General features: G+C 48.4%; 1 non-coding gene across 1 annotated transcript; it reads right to left on the minus strand.

The window, feature by feature from the left end:
- Positions 1-414: 414 nt before the first annotated feature.
- TRNAE-UUC (transfer RNA glutamic acid (anticodon UUC)) lies at positions 415-486 on the minus strand. The gene has a single exon. It is a non-coding gene; the product is annotated as a tRNA-Glu (tRNA).
- Positions 487-17,099: the final 16,613 nt, after the last annotated feature.

The following is a 17,099-nucleotide window of genomic DNA, read 5'->3' on the forward strand; positions in this document are numbered from 1 at the left end:
TCCTCAGGGCTTTGTTCAGTCAAGTTTCAAATATCTCCAGGAATGGAGACCCCACAGTTTCCCTGAGCCCCAGTTCCAGTGTTTCACCACCACGTGGTGATAAAATTATTCTTCATAACTAAGGAGAACTTCCCTTGCTCCAGCTGGTGCCTCTCATCCTCCCACTGCGTGCCTCCGGGAAGAACCTGGCCCCATCTTCCCTGCACCTTCTCACCAGGCAGCAATGAAATCTTCCCCTCGCCTTCTCTCTGGGCTGAACAGACCCAGCTCTGTCCCTCAGCCTCCCTTCGTCCATCCCGTGCTCCAGCCCTGGCCACCTTGGCAGCCTGCGCTGGATCCACTCCAGCAGGCACTCCAACGATCTTCCTTGTCCTGCAGAGCCCCAAAACAGGCACAATATGAAATACAACCGTATTCCCACACCGGGAGTCGAACCCGGGCTGCCTGGGTGAAAACCAGGAATCCTGACCGCTGGACCATGTGGGAGCACAGCTGCCCCTGCCACCTGCTTGGCTCTGCCCTGCAGGGACAGCTCCTGGGCTCACGGACCTGCAGCCATCCCCAGCATGACCCCATCCCTTTCTTTCCCGGTGCATCCCACAGCCTGGAGGGGGAAAACACTGCCACATAAAAAAGGCCCGAGCTCTTTGATCCATCTGGGGCTCTGCTGGGATCCTCCAGCAGCTCCATTTCAGAGCTCATGGTGGGACAAGTTCATGCAAGCCCAGTCCTATGGGAGTATTGCTGCGTTAGGCACTCCTGGATCACAGTCCCCAGCATCTGCCCACACGCAGGCCCTTGCACCCATCTCCCCGGGGAGTTGTGCTGCTGCAGAGCTGAAGACAAGGTCACGCACGGGGCCACGCAGCATTATTAATGATAATTGGTGACAGAGCATTGCAGGAGCTAATTCCACCCGGCATGAAGGCAAGTGCACAAGCTGCTTCCCCTTTATTTCATTTGATTACACTTTTTTGGTTTTTGCATGATTCCCTACAGTAAGTAGCTCATAATTAACAGAGGATGAATAACATTTCTGCCACTCTGCGTATTAAGTTTTCTCACAACAAATGAAAACATAATTGCCATTACACAGCACCCTTATCTGAGGAAACACGCTGCAATTGGGATGATGGAGATTTACTGATAGGCACACACTTCTTCAGCTACTTAGAGATGAAAACAAAGTGTTTGTGGCTGAGGGGCTGGAGCTGCTCGGCACACTGAACCGGCTTCCCGCAGCACCTCCCAGCAGTCCTCTCCACCATGGGCTCACAGCCAGGACCTCAGGACATAGCTCGGCAGAGGAGCTTCTATGGAGCAAAGGACAGGATGAGGATACCTAGTACATGACACGTGGGACACGGTCCCTCCTTCCCCTGACCAGGGAAACCCCCAAAACTGATGGGGTGAGGCAGGTCTGAATGGTTTACCGGGAACCTTTCCACACCTCTGAATTGTCACAGGAGCCAAGATGGATGGAGCAGCCACAAAGTCTGATAAGTTCAGACGCTCCCCAGGGTAATGATGTCTGTCTAATGAGCCACAGGTCCTGGTTCAAAGCCATGGGGCTGTCAGCTTGCCCACGGGGCTCTCCACCAGGCTGGGGAGTTCCAGAGCAATATTAACGCCCCACAACTAGCAGCTCACTGGAGACACTGAGAAGGCATGACTGGAAAACCTTTCTTCTCCGAACAGAATATTTTTTGTTTTCGGGAAAAAGTAATAGCTAAAAACCCTAGGCATCAATGCCATGAGCTTGAATAATGCTGCCAAAGAAAGAGGAGAGAGGCTGTTCTGGCGCCTGGGGGTGACACTGCAGAGACACCTCCCCAGATTTGGGACCTCTCCTAGGGACATGGTATGGGCATCTCTAGGCAGGTCTTGCTCCAGGGGAGGTGAGTAGGTGTTTCTGTTGGGACATTTTTCACAAGATTTCTTTATCTTTTCTTGTTTTTATGGCCCAGCTTGCACAGTCTGCCCATGTCTGGACATCCATGAAGACACACATATCTAAAAGGACCACAGCTTGCCCAGCCAGCGATCAAAACCTGTGGTCTTCAACTCTGAACATCCAGCTCCTGATGGGCACAGGGAAGCACCTTGCAGGACCACATGCTCCAAAAAGTCAGGAAAGAAACCTCTTGGGGGCTCTCTTGGGCTGCACGGCTGCACAACACAGCTGTGCAACCACCGCCACTCATGGGCAGATGGGGAAGATGAGCGCTGCGTGCCTCCTCCCACCACATAGGGGAGGAGATGCTGAGCAGGGCCAGACCTAAAGACCTTGAGCTGCCTCCTTCAGCCTTCAAAATGAAGCCAGGTTTGCCAATCCCACCCCAGCTGGAAGCATGGAGGGGTATGTGATGCAGGTGTATGATGTTCACAGCATGCTCCCGTTGCTCTTCTAGAGTTCTTGTCCAGCCTTGGAAGAGCAGGATTCTTCATAATTATTCCCAAACATCACACAGTATTGCCTTGCTCTGTACAGTTTCTTCTTCTTCTTCTTCTTCTTCTTCTTCTTCTTCTTCTTCTTCCTCTTCTTCTTCTTCTTCTGCTGCTGCTGCTGCTGCTGCTGCTACTACGAAGCTTTCTTGGAAAGGCTGGTCTGGTTTTTATTTTTCCTTCTTCAGTAGGTTCGGGTAAAATACAGACTCTTCACCCATGTCAGCTCTGCTTTGCCCAAACCTCGGGTCTCTCCAAGTACATTTGTAAAGTGATCGTTTGCTCCCAGAGAGAACAAGCTGGAGTGTTTCTCCATGCTGTGACATTCTGTTTTGCTCATGTAAAAGCCCCGGCTTCCCAGTCATTGTCATGATGCTGGTGTAGCATTGCAGACAAAATGTTCAGGGAGGATATAATTGCCAGTTGCTTTATGCGTTGCCTCCCAACATCTTATCTGAACTCTTTGAAAGTGAATTCTCATCACAGAATGAGAGAAATAATGAGTTTCTGAGAACAGACCTTGTCCTGGCTGTACTTTCCAAGGAAATGGGGGCACAGAAGACAGACATGGCAGAAAATGCTGAACTGTCCTGATGTGTTTCAGAAAAGAACTTGATCACTCATGTGCTGGGTGTAATTAGTACTCATTAGAGCTACTTATCATACAGACACTCCCAGAGGCCCTGCCAGGATTTCTGCTGGGCACTGAGGAAATCCACAGAGAGAGACTCCCCGCTCCCAAGCCTCCATATCTGAAAAGACAATCTCCCGAGGGCGAGGAATTAAACTAGTTTTGAGGTGGAGCTTGATCACCTTACCGAAGTGATACACAGCAGGGTTTCCTGCAGGAGCAGAGGGCAGGACTTGGTGTCACAGGGGCTCCTTCGCTCCAGTTCTCCTCCATACCCAACAGATTGACCACTTGGCCGGGTATTTTCCTACATCCAGGCCAAAAGATATCCCTTTTGGAATACAATACACAAAAGGTGCTGGCCGATGCATCCAGTGCTCTGCAAGAGTAAAGCTGGGCTCTGATGCCCTTGGAGCAACGTTGCTGGAGGTCCTACGCCAACGGGGCATGTGCCATTGCATCCGCGCCCCACCGCTCCTCCCGCGGCAGCAGGGGAGCCCCCATCGCCACGCTCTGCGTGCAGGGGTTCCTAGCTCCTGCCGTTTCCTTCAGGAAAATAACCATTTGTTTCACATTTTGGAAGCTTTGTTGGAATCCTGTTGCCATCTCTCAAACAAACCCAGCTGCACACTTATCTACTCACAGTTTTTAGGTTGGATTAGAAATAAACAGAAAGTTATCAAAATAAACTTCAGTGCTCTCAGCACGTTATTCCAGTGTGACTGTATACACTCCAGGCGATGCCCCTATATAACAACACCAGCTCAGGCCAAACACGCTGTATTCTGAGCCAGCCAGCCCCCTACCAAAGGCTATTTCGTTTTTATTTGTCAACCACAAGTGATGAGCTGGAATCCAAATAAAACACAAATGAAAACCATTCCTCCCAAAGGGATTTACAGCCTTTAAAAGATTTGAAACAGACCTTCCAAAATGTTCCCAGGGCTGGGAGCTGAATGATTTCCTCCTCACAGAAACTTTCAGGATTAACACACTATTTTCAGCATGGTCACGGGCCGCGGGACAGCAGAGGGAGCGGCAGATCTTTGGTGCTCACCTTTCAAATGACGTAGGGGTACACCCTGTCCCCTGCAATTTGCATGTGGATGTCACCAAAAGGCTATCACCGCATGTCAGTGATGTAACCGTCTCAGGACATGTCACAATAAAGTACTTTTTCTAATTAAGAGAGTTCTCTATGTTTTTTTGATTACTACAAGAGTACCTAAAAAGCCAGAAGCAAACAAGAAGACGTCCAAGATCTTTTGAAAATGAAGAATTCTCTTGATAAATATATCTCTTAATGAAATACAAGCAATTAAACTAAAAGCCCTATCGAATGCTGCTTGTCACTCCACACATTGACATTTAATTGAATTTTTTTCCATCCCCTGGTCTCTTTTCCCTGATAAACAAATTCATTCACAACGGATCAGGTTTCACTAACCCAGAAACCAGATGATAGTCAATCAACTAATTGACACAACAAAGACTTTTATATGAAAAAAAAAATTGTCTAATTAAAGCTCAAATGAAATTTAATGATACACAGACGTCTTATAGTAATGAACAGTCTTCTTATATTAATTACTCTCTTTTTAACCCTTTCCCTTCTTCTGGTCACCTAAATCATGAGGATGATGGAAGTGGAGGCAGTGCCCAGCAGAGCTGCTGTGTCCGTCCAAGTGTTTGCACCGTCTCTGCCGGGAGATGGTCCAGATGGAGCCGGGTGTGCATGGGTGACCCAAGGTCTCTTCAACTGCTCTGGGTTAAATCATTAAGGGCCGTCGCCACCTCTTCTTCTTCTCTACCTGTTGCCATGTTTAGAGGAACTGCCCTTCTGCTTGCCCCACGCAACCACTGTGTTCAAGCCTGTGTAGGGCAGAACTCAACACAGAGTGGCCCAGGATGGATGGATGGATGGATGAATGGACGGACAGATGGAGGGGCAGGCTCTTTGCTCTCTCACTGCAAGGCATCAGACATCCTGGTATCCTTGGGAACTGCATCCTGGCCCAGCACCACAAAAAAGTGCTCACAGAGAGACACCAACCCCAGTCCTGCCTTCAGTGAGAGCTTCACTGAGCATTTTGACAGGACAAAGGAGCAGCCAAACCCCTCTCTCAAGATTTACCAAATCATTGAAACTCTTGGGATTTTATCTCAAACTTAAGAGCTTTCCTGAATAAAGCTGAGCTTAAGGATGTGGTTAAAGTTCAGCAGGTGACTGAATGCTTTATTGAATCAGGGCTTTGGTCCACCACAAACCTGAGCCAACTCGGGAGAGAAACTGGAAACCTTTCCTGATGCCTTTCAGTGTCTAAAGTGAAAAATGCAAAAACTAAACATATAAAGGGAAGTGCAGCAGATACTTCATCCCTAATGTATTTCAAATCTTAAATATATTTGTAAAAACATGAAGAGGTCAGGGAGAGATTCTCAGAGATGCTGCAGTGACTGCAGGCAGAGCGGTGGCACATACCCCTCAGCAGGAGGGAAGGCTTCATCCACATTTACTCAGTGGTTGGTTTCTGGGTGCTCCCATGCAACGTATAAACGTCCTGATCAAAGTAGGATAGAAAAACATTCCAAAAATAATGAGCAGCCATTTATGGAAGAGCCAAATAGAAGGAAGAGAGAAAAGCTCACCGAAGGGAATGAGAGTTAAGTTTTTAAAATGTTTAATTGCTCGTGCAAGCTGAACCCACAAGAGATGTCAAGTGCCTTTGCCATTCCAGTTCCCCCCTGCACGTGGTGCTCCGGCCTTTGCCTGCTGCTCTTGGCTCTCTCATTAAGAAGTAGCTATTATTTTCACAATCATTTTCTAGTGCACTTTATACCAGTAATGGAGCAAGCTGTTGTGAATGGTCATTTTGTTTCCAAGCAAGTTTGGACACAAACAGTATCGAGTTCTTTCACAGCTGAAAACACCCTGGGATTCTCTCCCGGTACGAGGGTTTGGATACCCGTAGAGCTTGTCAAGTGCCCAGGGCAATCCCGAAACATGCTGCTCACTGGGGCATGCCACTGCCGTGAGAACTCAATTATGCTAAACAAAAGCTAATAGGGCACCAGAGGAAAGAGGGAAGGGGAATTAGCAGCCCTGTCAGACTCCTCCAGGTAATTATGGTTTTTCTACCTAAAAATTACGAGTGCTCTGGAAATGCCGTTTTATTATGCTGGTGCGTTTGGGATAAACATGAATGGAGAAGAGTTGGTTCTGCTGTGAAAGTCTTTATCTTTGAACAGGTTTGTCAAAAGTAAAATTACTGCAGAATTGATTGTGACCAGGAAGAAATCAGCTTCTGGTTATTGCCGAACCCAGGAGATTTAAAGATACAAGAGCACACAGACCGCTTGAACAGCTGGATGAAACCCTGCCTCATCATCCCAAAGTGGAGGTCCCCCATCCCCACCCCCTGAGGAGCTCAAAGCCATGTAGCCTAGATAGGAGGTAACTGGAAAAAAACTGAGACTGCTGGAGAGCAGAAAGAGACGATGCAGTGAGAGCATCCCCAGAAAGAGTCTTTTTTCACAGAGCCCTCAATAATGGAGACAGCTTGTCCTGGTCCCCACACACTCCCAGCCCTCTCCCCACCCATCTCAGCCCATCAAAGCGCCCTTCCCAGCAGAGGTTTCTGAGCCCAATCATCGCCCCCAGAAAGGCAGAGAGACTGCGGTGGCACTGGGACACGTCAGGAGAGGGATGCGACAGGGCCCCATCCCACTGAGCAGGCAGAGACATACAGCCACGACCAGCGTCTGAGCACAATGGGACCCAAAAGCACCCCAGAAACATGCAGCGCCCGGGGAAGCCCCTTCCCAGACCCTCGGGAGTCGCTCCCGGCTCCCGCCGGGGAGGGAAACACCGGGGAGAGGGGCTGCAGGGCTTGTCTGCAGTGCAGTTGAATTTTCCCCAGTATATTTAAACATATTGCTTGGCATTCACAGAGGTGGCAGTCTGACAAATGCTAGTACTCTAAGGGTTAAGCTCTTTTAAATGTCTTGGGAGTTATTTGTAAAGCTATTAGTTCTGAGTTTGTTAATAAATCAGGATTTAATACACCTGAGTTACATTATCTCCCTGTTCTAATGTATAAATCCTGTCACTAAACCTTCAGGCCCAAGTGCTGTGTGCTTTTAGTCCTAGGTTTAGCTAGCTGGTTTCTAAAACCTGAGATTGTTTCACAAGTCAAGAGATGGATTTTTAAATCCTTCAAATCTTGCAGCAAGCATACAAATCTGTGACTGGAGTAACAAATCCAATCAGAAGGTTTGTAAATCCTACAAAAGATTTATTTGAAAAAGTTTTCATTTACAAATTCTTGCTTTGCCTTTGGGACAGGTAAGTGACTTATTTGCAAAGGAGGATTCGGCAGACCTGGGTTACATTGAGAAATCCTTCCCTTCACTCGTCACACACAACACAGGATAAATCCTCATCCAGCCAGTCTGTATCTTTCTCCCAAACGATGTTTGGGGTTAGTAATGAGCTCCAGAAAAGTCAATGGAGAGGAATGGATGCTCTGGAGGGGTGTCAGCCTCCCAGTTTAGACACCATCTTAGGATGCCTGTGCTCTGGAGATGCCTCCTCTCCCCACCAATCGCAGGGGGAGAGGGACACATAGCTCAGAGGAAAGGCTTCGTAGTGAGAGAGCTTGCGTGAGATGCACCCTGCCCTAGATGTGAACCTGAGGATCACCAACACCTTCAGAAATTTAGTCTGAGGAGGTCAGTGAGGGGCAGGAGCGGTAAAGCCAAGTGATGCCATCCACACTTGTCGCAGTCTTTTTGCTGCTCTTCCTACCGGAGATGGGTCTGGTGGGGTCCCACCAGCCGTGGATACACCTGGCATCGCTAAACAGAAGATGCCACCCACCAGCAATGACCCTTTGTCCTCCCTGGGTGCTTCGGTGCGGTAAGTCATGGCAGGGCGTGCAGCAGCAACCGGCCACAGCCAACACCACTCAAGCAAGATCCCATCCTCGACCCTACCCAAATCCAGCTGAGGCCAGACAAAGCCAGAACAAGGCTGGGCAAAGTCACCCAGACCACAAACTCAGGTTTTCCCCCAGAAAGTCAGGCTTCCAGCACGGTTTATCTTTTGCCAGGAAGAGGCAGCCGTGCAGGTAAAGTAAGGATGGGTATGGACGTGCAGGGAAAACTGCTGAGCTGCAGCAGCGTACCTGGTTACTGCTCGTGCATTTAGCCCACCTCGACTGCAAAGTAAAAACCTTCAGCCGAACACACCAACAAGTTTCACTTTGCAGCTGAGTCAGTTCCTATGGCTCTGTCATTTCTATAGGTGCTTTGATAAGCAGTATGTATAGGGCAGTTAAAGAAATGAGGAAGATCAGTTTGAGTTACCTCAAACACTAGAGGGTTTTTTAATCTTTTTTTTTTTTCCTACGCTGCTTCACTTTCTGGTTTCAGGCCCTTCCATTCGTCCTAGAAAATTTTACTGAGACATGGACCTCCGAGGACTTGGAGGCAAATACAAAATGAGGGGAAAAAAAATCAGGAAGGTTTTATCAAAAGTAGATCACATTAGACTAATTTAATATCATTTTAATAGGAAAACAGAGAGGAGCAGAGGAGCTAATCTATCTAGGTTTAAAGAAAATATTGCATACAGAGCCTGATGGGAAATTAGTCTTTCAATAGAGATTCTGGGAAGAATCTCCACTGAAGGAGTTACAGGAGCTACAAAGTGGATGTGGATGCAGTTAAAGGGAAGGCTGTACAGAAGGAAGTTATCAGCCCAGAGAGCAGTGCTGAACGGTGCTGCTCAGGGACCAGCCTTGGGGTCTTCATGCAAAAGTTAGGTGTGTGCTTATGAAATGAGGGATATTACGACGTTAGAAGGTATTGCCAGGGCTGAGGGACTCCAGATTTCCATACTAGAAAATGCTGAAACGGATACCAAAATAAAACAGGATCTGGCCACAACATCTTCTGCCTCGCTTGCTTGTCCTGGGCTAAACCCATGACTAGATTTGGGCTCAGGAATGACCTTTTCCCCAGGTGGAGATAGACCAGAGGGGTTTTCTCTGTAGCACTGGGAAATGGTCTGGTCTCCAGACTATGTGAATGTGAATGTGATGACAGAAGACGCCAGCAAAGTCAATGCTTTGCGTTTCTCTTTCTTCCACAGTGCTTTAGACTGACCTTCTGCTGGGTGGTGGCCAGGGGCTGCATGGACCTGGCTTGGCCCATAGGTCTGGGGTTCAGCCTCACCACAAGTCCACATGGAGGTGGTTAAGCCAGCCCCCGGTGACCTGTCTGGCAGGGATCCCAGCCCCACAGGCTCTGGGCCATAGGAGGCTGGATCTGGCCATCCCGGGGACCCTGGAGATGCAGCCGCCCCGGGGTGCCGGCTCCTGTGCCCCTGGGCTGGGTGTGCTGTCTGAACACAGCAGCAATAAACACCAGCCCGACTGCATCCCGTCCTTTGGTCCACAACAATAAGGGTGGACTAATATGATACGGCATTTTTTAATTATTAGATCACCAACATCAAATAAAAGACATATTAAACCTTCCAGGAAGAGATGCAGCTTTAAACTTTGGTTTTAAATTAAAAAAAAAAAAAACAAAATCCCAAAAGCTAGTTCGGTGCTGCTTCTCTGTGCGCTTGAAAATCAGAAATGGCTTTGCCGTCTCATACTGCTTCTGTTTGTCCATTCTCCCTGTCTCTGTTTTCATGTTTTCATTTTTCTATGGCTATGTGGAACACATTTCTCAGTTAAGTACTTGCTTTTGAGAGTTGTTGCCATAACAACCGTTTCATTCCACGATATGCACACTATCTCTGAAATACAGAATTTCTCCTTAAAGGAGCATGTGCCACACACATCAAAGAGGAATATGGACTCATTATTTTTACATTATTTTGTGGGCAAATAGATGTTTTCCAATACAGTTTTTTCTAACTGGATTTTCTTGTTCAGTGGAACTATGTTTTTTTTAAGCAATTCTATCTTTTAGTATAATTCTTGCCTGAAACCCAGAACATTAGGAGACAAGAATCTTTATTGTAGTTTCTTTTCTCCAAAGGCCTGAGAGAACTACGCTGCAGTTAATGCATTTAAAACACATCTTATTAAACAGAAAAATTATGTAAATAAAATCTATTAAAAATTCATAGTTCTTGAAGTAAACCCTCTATTTTACTGTACAAATTGGTGGTAGAAGGAGGGAGAGGGCCAAGAATAGTCAGGTTGCTCCATTTTTTAGTATCTTGCTTTTGGGGGTCTCTGCAAGGGGCATTATATCTGCAACTGAACTGCAACTCTTTCCAAAAAGCTACCCTCCCAAATTTTTCTATGTCAGAAAGTTCAGAAAAACAGAGTTTTGCACATGGGTAGCCCTTGCTACCAGGGCTCCCATCGGCTCCCAGTTCCCTCCTGGGCAAGGAATGCAAAAATGAGCCACGAGCTGGCCAGGAGCCATGAATGTTCAGGACAAGTTTGTTTTCAGCTTTACCTTTATGGCATGTGCTCCGGAGTGGTGGTGTTGGGTCTTTGCTATGAATGGGGACATGGACATTTCTTCTTGAGGGAAGCCCCCTCCCAAGGAAACCAAGGTGGGCTGTGGCACTGAGCAAAGACCAGCCGAGCTTGCAGATGGCTTTTCTATCGGACAGTGTTGCTTGTGCCTGGATGAAACCATGGAGAAAGAGGCACACCAAGATGCGCTGCTCAGACATGTGAGCCCTTAGTGCATGGTTTGCTCACCACAGAGGCACAAAGCCATGAGCACCAAACTGAATTTTAATTTACACATTAACTTCTAGGATCCTTAGGAAAGTCAAGTGTTAGACTACAAACTCAGGGAGATCACAGTCATAAGAGTTCTGCAGGGCATGCATCCTGTGCCCTGTGCTGGAACGATGGGGTTGGTGGATGGCTCAAGCTCCTTCAAGCAAGGTCAGCATGGATGTGGTCCTATGGCCCCACCATTGGAGCCATGCCCATAGTCACACAGGGAGGTCACTGATGGAGGAGATTGGTCCTCACAACCCAATACACCTGTTACATCCATTTCTTCACCCACCACAGATGATGGACACCGCTTGGCATCGCAGTGCCATCACGCTCCTCCTGCATCAGCATCATGCTGCAGAGCTCTCCACTCACTGCTGCCACTCCCTGTGAAGGAGCCATCACAGCCCATCGCCGTCTTGCCATGATGACCTGGTGTCCCACGGCATCACTGTCATGATGCAGTGACACTCCTGCCACAGCGCACACCCACTGCGTGGTTACACCCCAGGGCCACGTCAGAGTCAGCCGGCGTCACAGCCTCTTCCATGACAGGGCCATCAGCCTGCATTATGATCAGGAGAGGGAAAGCTTGAGCGCAGCTCATGCTACATGACCCAACAGCATGGAGAAAGCAATATTTCCCAAGATCCCAAAGCCATTTACCTCGCTGTTGCACCAAAATCTCTCTCGAACTGCCAGCACCCCAGCCTTGCCCACCCTTTGGAGTGGAGCATCACGGAGATGCAGGCAGGCAGGCGCAGGAACAGGGAGCTGCAGTTCACATCAGTGCATATTTTAACTCACATTTATAGGCTGAAAATCCCAGGAGTGGAAGAATGCAGTAGCTAAAAATGCTGCCAGGACAGGAGCTCTTCAGCAGCACAGAGAAGTGCTTACAAGGTGCCTTGCTCTGCAAGCTGTGGGTGCCATGGAGGGGAGGGCAGCCAGAAGACACCTTTATTTCTGACCTTGGCTGGTCCTGCTTCCAGCTCACGCAGGCAAAGATCCGTGAATCGGTACCCCATGCCTTGGGAAGAAGCTGGTCCCATCACTCACTTGTGGCCTCTCCCTCCAAAACCAGCCCTAGACAGAGATGCTGGATTTTATACAAATCACTTAGTAAGAAAGAGACCGTGGGGGGAAACCAGACCTCCAGGCCAGCACTGATGGCACCTGATTGGGCTGGGGGAGAGCAAAAGTCAAGCTCCAGGGCCAGGAAAGATGCAGAATAGCTGCAGCAGGAGTGCTCCCTATGCAAAAAATTTCACGTGGGGTCTGCACCAGGGCAGGGATGGGGTCTGCACCCCACACATGACTTGGGACAGACCCAGCTTGTTAGTTCTGTAGTGAAACCTCTCAAAGGTTTTGTGTGGTCCCAGCATGGGAGAGAGGAAGGGGTCCTGCCTGTGAGCCCACATGGTCCCCAAGATGTACAGAAGGTCCCATAGACAGAAGCAGTCTGAGTCTGTCAGGTAACCAGCAGCAGAAGGGTTGAGGGGCCAGTGGATGGAGGCACCAAGAGGAGGCAGTGAAAGTTCAACCATTTATCAGAAAACATACTCTTTTTAAGGGCCACATCACAGGTCTCTCTGGCAGGTATCTCCTAAATTTCTGTCTCACATAACCCACAGCATCTCTCCAAATGCCTGCGGGCTGCCAGGATGGGAGAGCCCTGTAAGAGGCCACTGGAGATCTCCTTTGCAACGGATACAGTATGAGAGTGATGGATTTACGCTTTGAAATTGAACTTCCTTCGCGCTGACGGGACGATTTCCCAGTCTGGGGTCCAATGGACGGCAGGAATTGGCTGCTGGTCCTGAGCAAGCCCTGGCACTGCAATTACTGCTCTGCGGCATCTTGTCCCTGGCAGACCCCGGGACCACCATCCTCTGTGACTGCTGGTCACTTGCCAGCAGAGACCTTGGTGTCCTTGAGCATCCTGGCACCCACCACCCCTTCAGAGGCACAGCCACCTCCTCCAGCAGCCTGAGATACAGCCACCTCCTCCAGCAGCTCGCCGAAGGCTGCTTTGAACCCTCTGCCAACATGAACATTTCATTGATTTATTAATGAAGGGTGTTCAAAAACACATGTTCGTGAGCTCTATGAAATAGCCTTTAGCTTCTGCTGATTACTCATGTTTTACATCAGACTGATGTTTTCTAGATGCATTTCAATCAATACAATAGCTTTTTTAGCACACATTACTGCTCGCCTTTGGCTAACCAACCATCACATTTCTTTTGAAGTGCCCATTTGCATCAAACTAACCCCAAAGATGCATCATATCTCCTTTGACTGTCACCTGAGCTTCCACAAACATTCCCATTTAGGTTTCAAAATGCCTTGCACGCTCAAGCTTCATTTCTGAAGCTTCAGACAAGATGTTGGATGTGTTGTGTCATTCATGTCAGAGAGTTATTCTCTGCACAACTTGCCTTGCAACCGCAGCATGAATATTCAAGCTTATTCTTTTCCCCAGACTCAATGCTACCCTACACTACAATTTTGGGGTCAAGGCAGCTCAAAGAGGTAAACGCGAGCAGTAAGCTGAAAGCAGGGGAAGGATTTTGACTGAGCACGTGCGGAGTCGTGTGCTGCCATGGTTTCACTGCTTTTGGTACCCACGGTGGCTGTTTTCAGGCCAACTCAGATTTGGCCCCAAGAACTGCTTTCATCTCCTTCACTCAGCACAGGCCTGATAACCTATGCTCATTTATTGCATCTAAGGTTTTCATTGTGAAGCAACTGTTATGGTATCTGAATGACCTGTAGAAAAATAGTAGCAATAGAGAGATGGGGTTTTACTTCGGATCACTTCTTTGAATAGCCACCAATCCTTAAGATTCGCCATTATTGTAATATGTGGCAAACAGCTCTGCTCCTAAAGCAGCATAATTGTCCTTTTGATCACCATTCAGATTAGTCAAGCCAAACCCAGCCATCCTTGCCACCAACTATGTTTTTAATGCTCCAGCTGCACTTTTATTGTTTAGGTCATTCTGTCCAAACCTGCAATTCCACTTTTCACTGGAAGAGCACACAGCGTTTTGCATGTTTTAAAGAACCATTCTTTGTTGGTAGTAAAACGCACACAGTTAAATAACACAGCTGTTGTCTTCATTTGTTCAGTAGTAAAATGAAAGCAAACGTTAATGCAATGAAGGGAGGGGGAAGGGTCCTTCTGCTGACGTTGCTTCCACACACACGCTACCGACCAGCTTTCCAAGTCCAGTATCTCCTTATCTAAATGCTGACTTTGGTGAATTCCTCTGGGCGTATCCCAGCCACCGCTTTGGAGCCTGTCGGTATATATTTAAACATATCAGCCCACTATGACAGTGACGAGAGTCCAAGGACAGTGGCATTCCCCCTTCTCCCTCCCGCCTCCCATACATCCTTTCCCACCAGTCACACTGGTCATCCAAACCCACATTAATTTTCCCACAAGTTTGCTTTGCTGCAGCCCTGGTCACAGCTAGGACACATGGACCCTCCACATCTAAGCGCCTTTGAGCCATGCTGAGCAGAGCGATATAAAAGACTGGGGATGAGATGGAGGGGTGCTTTGCCAGCAGAATCTCTGGCAACCTCAGTGAGATGTGGTGCTTTCAAGTGGTAGCTGTGCCACTGGGTCTTAAGAAGAGGAGCAGGTTCAAAATGTGCAGCCTTCAAAACTGGTTAGATAACCGCAATCTCAGGGCTCTGGCAGTAGCGAGAACCCGAGCACACGAGTGAGCTCAGCTTCCCTGGGCACCAACAGGCGAGCGCTTTCATCCCTGAGTTGTGGGAAAGCCCAGCCCATGCCTGCTGTTGGGCAGCTGCCACTCCAGTTGTCTCCCCCTGCACAACGTTTTCGGGGAAAGCAGGGGTTGTGTGAGACGGAGCCAGCCACGCTCCGATGCCACTCTGTGTGGAGATGCTCGCCAAGCGCCGTGTTTGCCTCTTTTCCTGTGGGTGCTTTGTTCTTCCTCATGTTCAACATTCACTGTGGACTTGAAAACATGTTTCACACCAAACAGTCCAGAAAACTCCTGCTGCCAACCATGAGCCTTTCCAGATATCAGCATTCTCTTTGCTTAAAATTTCTGTAAAACTCAGAGCTGCTCTCTTTGAGATCTATCCAAACACATGGCACTACAGCTCCTGATGAGTCTTGGGGCTCCAGAAACCTACATCTAAACATAGATGTGTTGCATCACAGAAATGACATGGGGTAGCTGAGACTTCCTCACGGATGCAATGGGACCTACAGGAGACCCACACCCTTCTTGACGTCCTGAGGCACCTTAGATATGTGTCTTAAGGCACTTTACTCACACACCCCTGTTTTCTCTTTGGCTTCCAGTGAGAATGTTTTAATGGCTGGTACAGGATCTGCTGCACACCTGCATCCCACATGTGGTGGATGCGGTGTAAGAGGACCATGGGGTAGGAGTGTGGTCAAAAACTGACCTAAGCTATAAGTGGTTTGAAAGAATGCCATAGAAAACTTTGGCAACAGAAATACTCCTGCAAGTAACCTGGATTGACACGATGAGGTAGTACTGGGAGACTATTGGCTGACCCATTAGGGAGGCTGCTCCTCTCCAGGAGCACAAGGAGATCTTTACTTATGGCATGACTGTTCCCAAAGTCCAGTTTAACAGTGGGCTAATGAGAAACTTCATGGCCTCATATGTTGTAAAAGTTAGAGAACTGTAACAAGAAAGGGAGAGGGGAAGGTGGTGGAAAAAAGGCCACCGTGTCAGTGTGTGGGACTGGGCAGGGGACTTGACTGCTACATTTACAAGGAGTTATCAGATCATCTAACATTTCCGAACCAAAAATAACCTCCTGGAGAAAGCAGCCAAAGGTGGTTCTGGTTCATCACCTTGTCACCAATCTGTTGCTGTTCCCTAAGAAGATCTAGAGGCATGAGATCTTCACCTTTGCATGGCACATGGACAATACCAAGGATATGTTAACGATACCTTTACTCCATGAAGACATGACTGCTAGGTGGGCTCTCAGCTTGGGGAAAACTCCCTCGCCCCGCAGCCCCAGATGTGCTGACCGGTGCAGAGCTGTAGCGAGCCAGTGCTTGCCTTTATCCATCAGTGTGCTCTGGTGAGCTGCTTCCTCTCGTTTCTGTAGTGAAGTAGCTGGTTCCTACTGGCCTTTTTTCCTGGGTTTGTTCTGGCCTCCACACAGGCTCTGGTTTCATTTCCTCGGTCAGTGCTGTACAATGCTCCCTGCTGTGACAGAAATAGCTGTGCATTAGCAGCTCCTTCCCGCTGGCCAGGACTGCCTGCTGCCATCATCTCTGCTCGCCTGGTCATGCAGCCTGGGAGAGGGTTTGGGGGGACTGCAAGAAGAGACAGGAGAGGGTCAAAGACATTGTCTGTGCTGCAGAGCCTTTAATACAAGACATCTCTTCTTTCTAGAGGCAACATGTCAGGCTAAATTGAAGATGCTAAATGTAATTGCAGTTTGCTTTAGCAAAACACACTCTCAGCTGTCTGCGAGAGACATCTAAGCACTGAGTGCTCCTGATCCAAAGATTAGCACATTTGTGGGATTAGAGCTTCATCCCACCCCTGATGTGAGCTTTTCCACTGACTTCAATGGGCACTTCAGGGCTGGGAACTGGAGTTCCCAAGGTGGGGTTAACCCATTTCTGGAGACACCAGGTCAACAGTGACAGCACAGTCCTTCCAAGGGGAACAGGATGACCAAGAAGGTCTCTCCAAGCCAGGTTAGCCTGTGCACCATGGAAACCATTGGCTTTAGTGAGAATGACCTGGTCAATGAATGCCAAGAGTTCCTGCAAATCCAACCAGAGACTCTGTCAGCAGGAAGGAAAGGGATGGCTATCAGCCAAGGGGCTAGAGCTGAGAATAATGAGATGAAATTAAGAAAGGAAAAATGTAAGGTGAGTAGCAGGAAGCATCTCCCAGAGTAAGATCAATCAAATACTGGAATAATCCTGCCAGGGACATGGTCGCAGGTCCATCCCTTTAGAAATTTAAACTAAATAAAGCACAAGACAACGTAGAGGAATGTATTTGCAGTGCCTTTCCAGTGTGAAGAAGAAACGGAATCTGGAGGAGGACATTCCTCCTCCACTGCCTTCTGCAACGGAGAAGGAAACCTGCGGTTCAGATTTGCACTGGACTGCCAGAAGTCAAGAGGGAAGAGGAGCTGGACAGCTGATGGCAGTGCTGGGATGCAACTCTGTCTCCCGAGGGCAAGGGCAGCCCTGCAGGACAGAGCAG

Source organism: Calonectris borealis, chromosome 17 (assembly GCF_964195595.1).
Source record: "Calonectris borealis chromosome 17, bCalBor7.hap1.2, whole genome shotgun sequence".
Classification (NCBI taxonomy): Eukaryota; Metazoa; Chordata; class Aves; order Procellariiformes; family Procellariidae; genus Calonectris; species Calonectris borealis.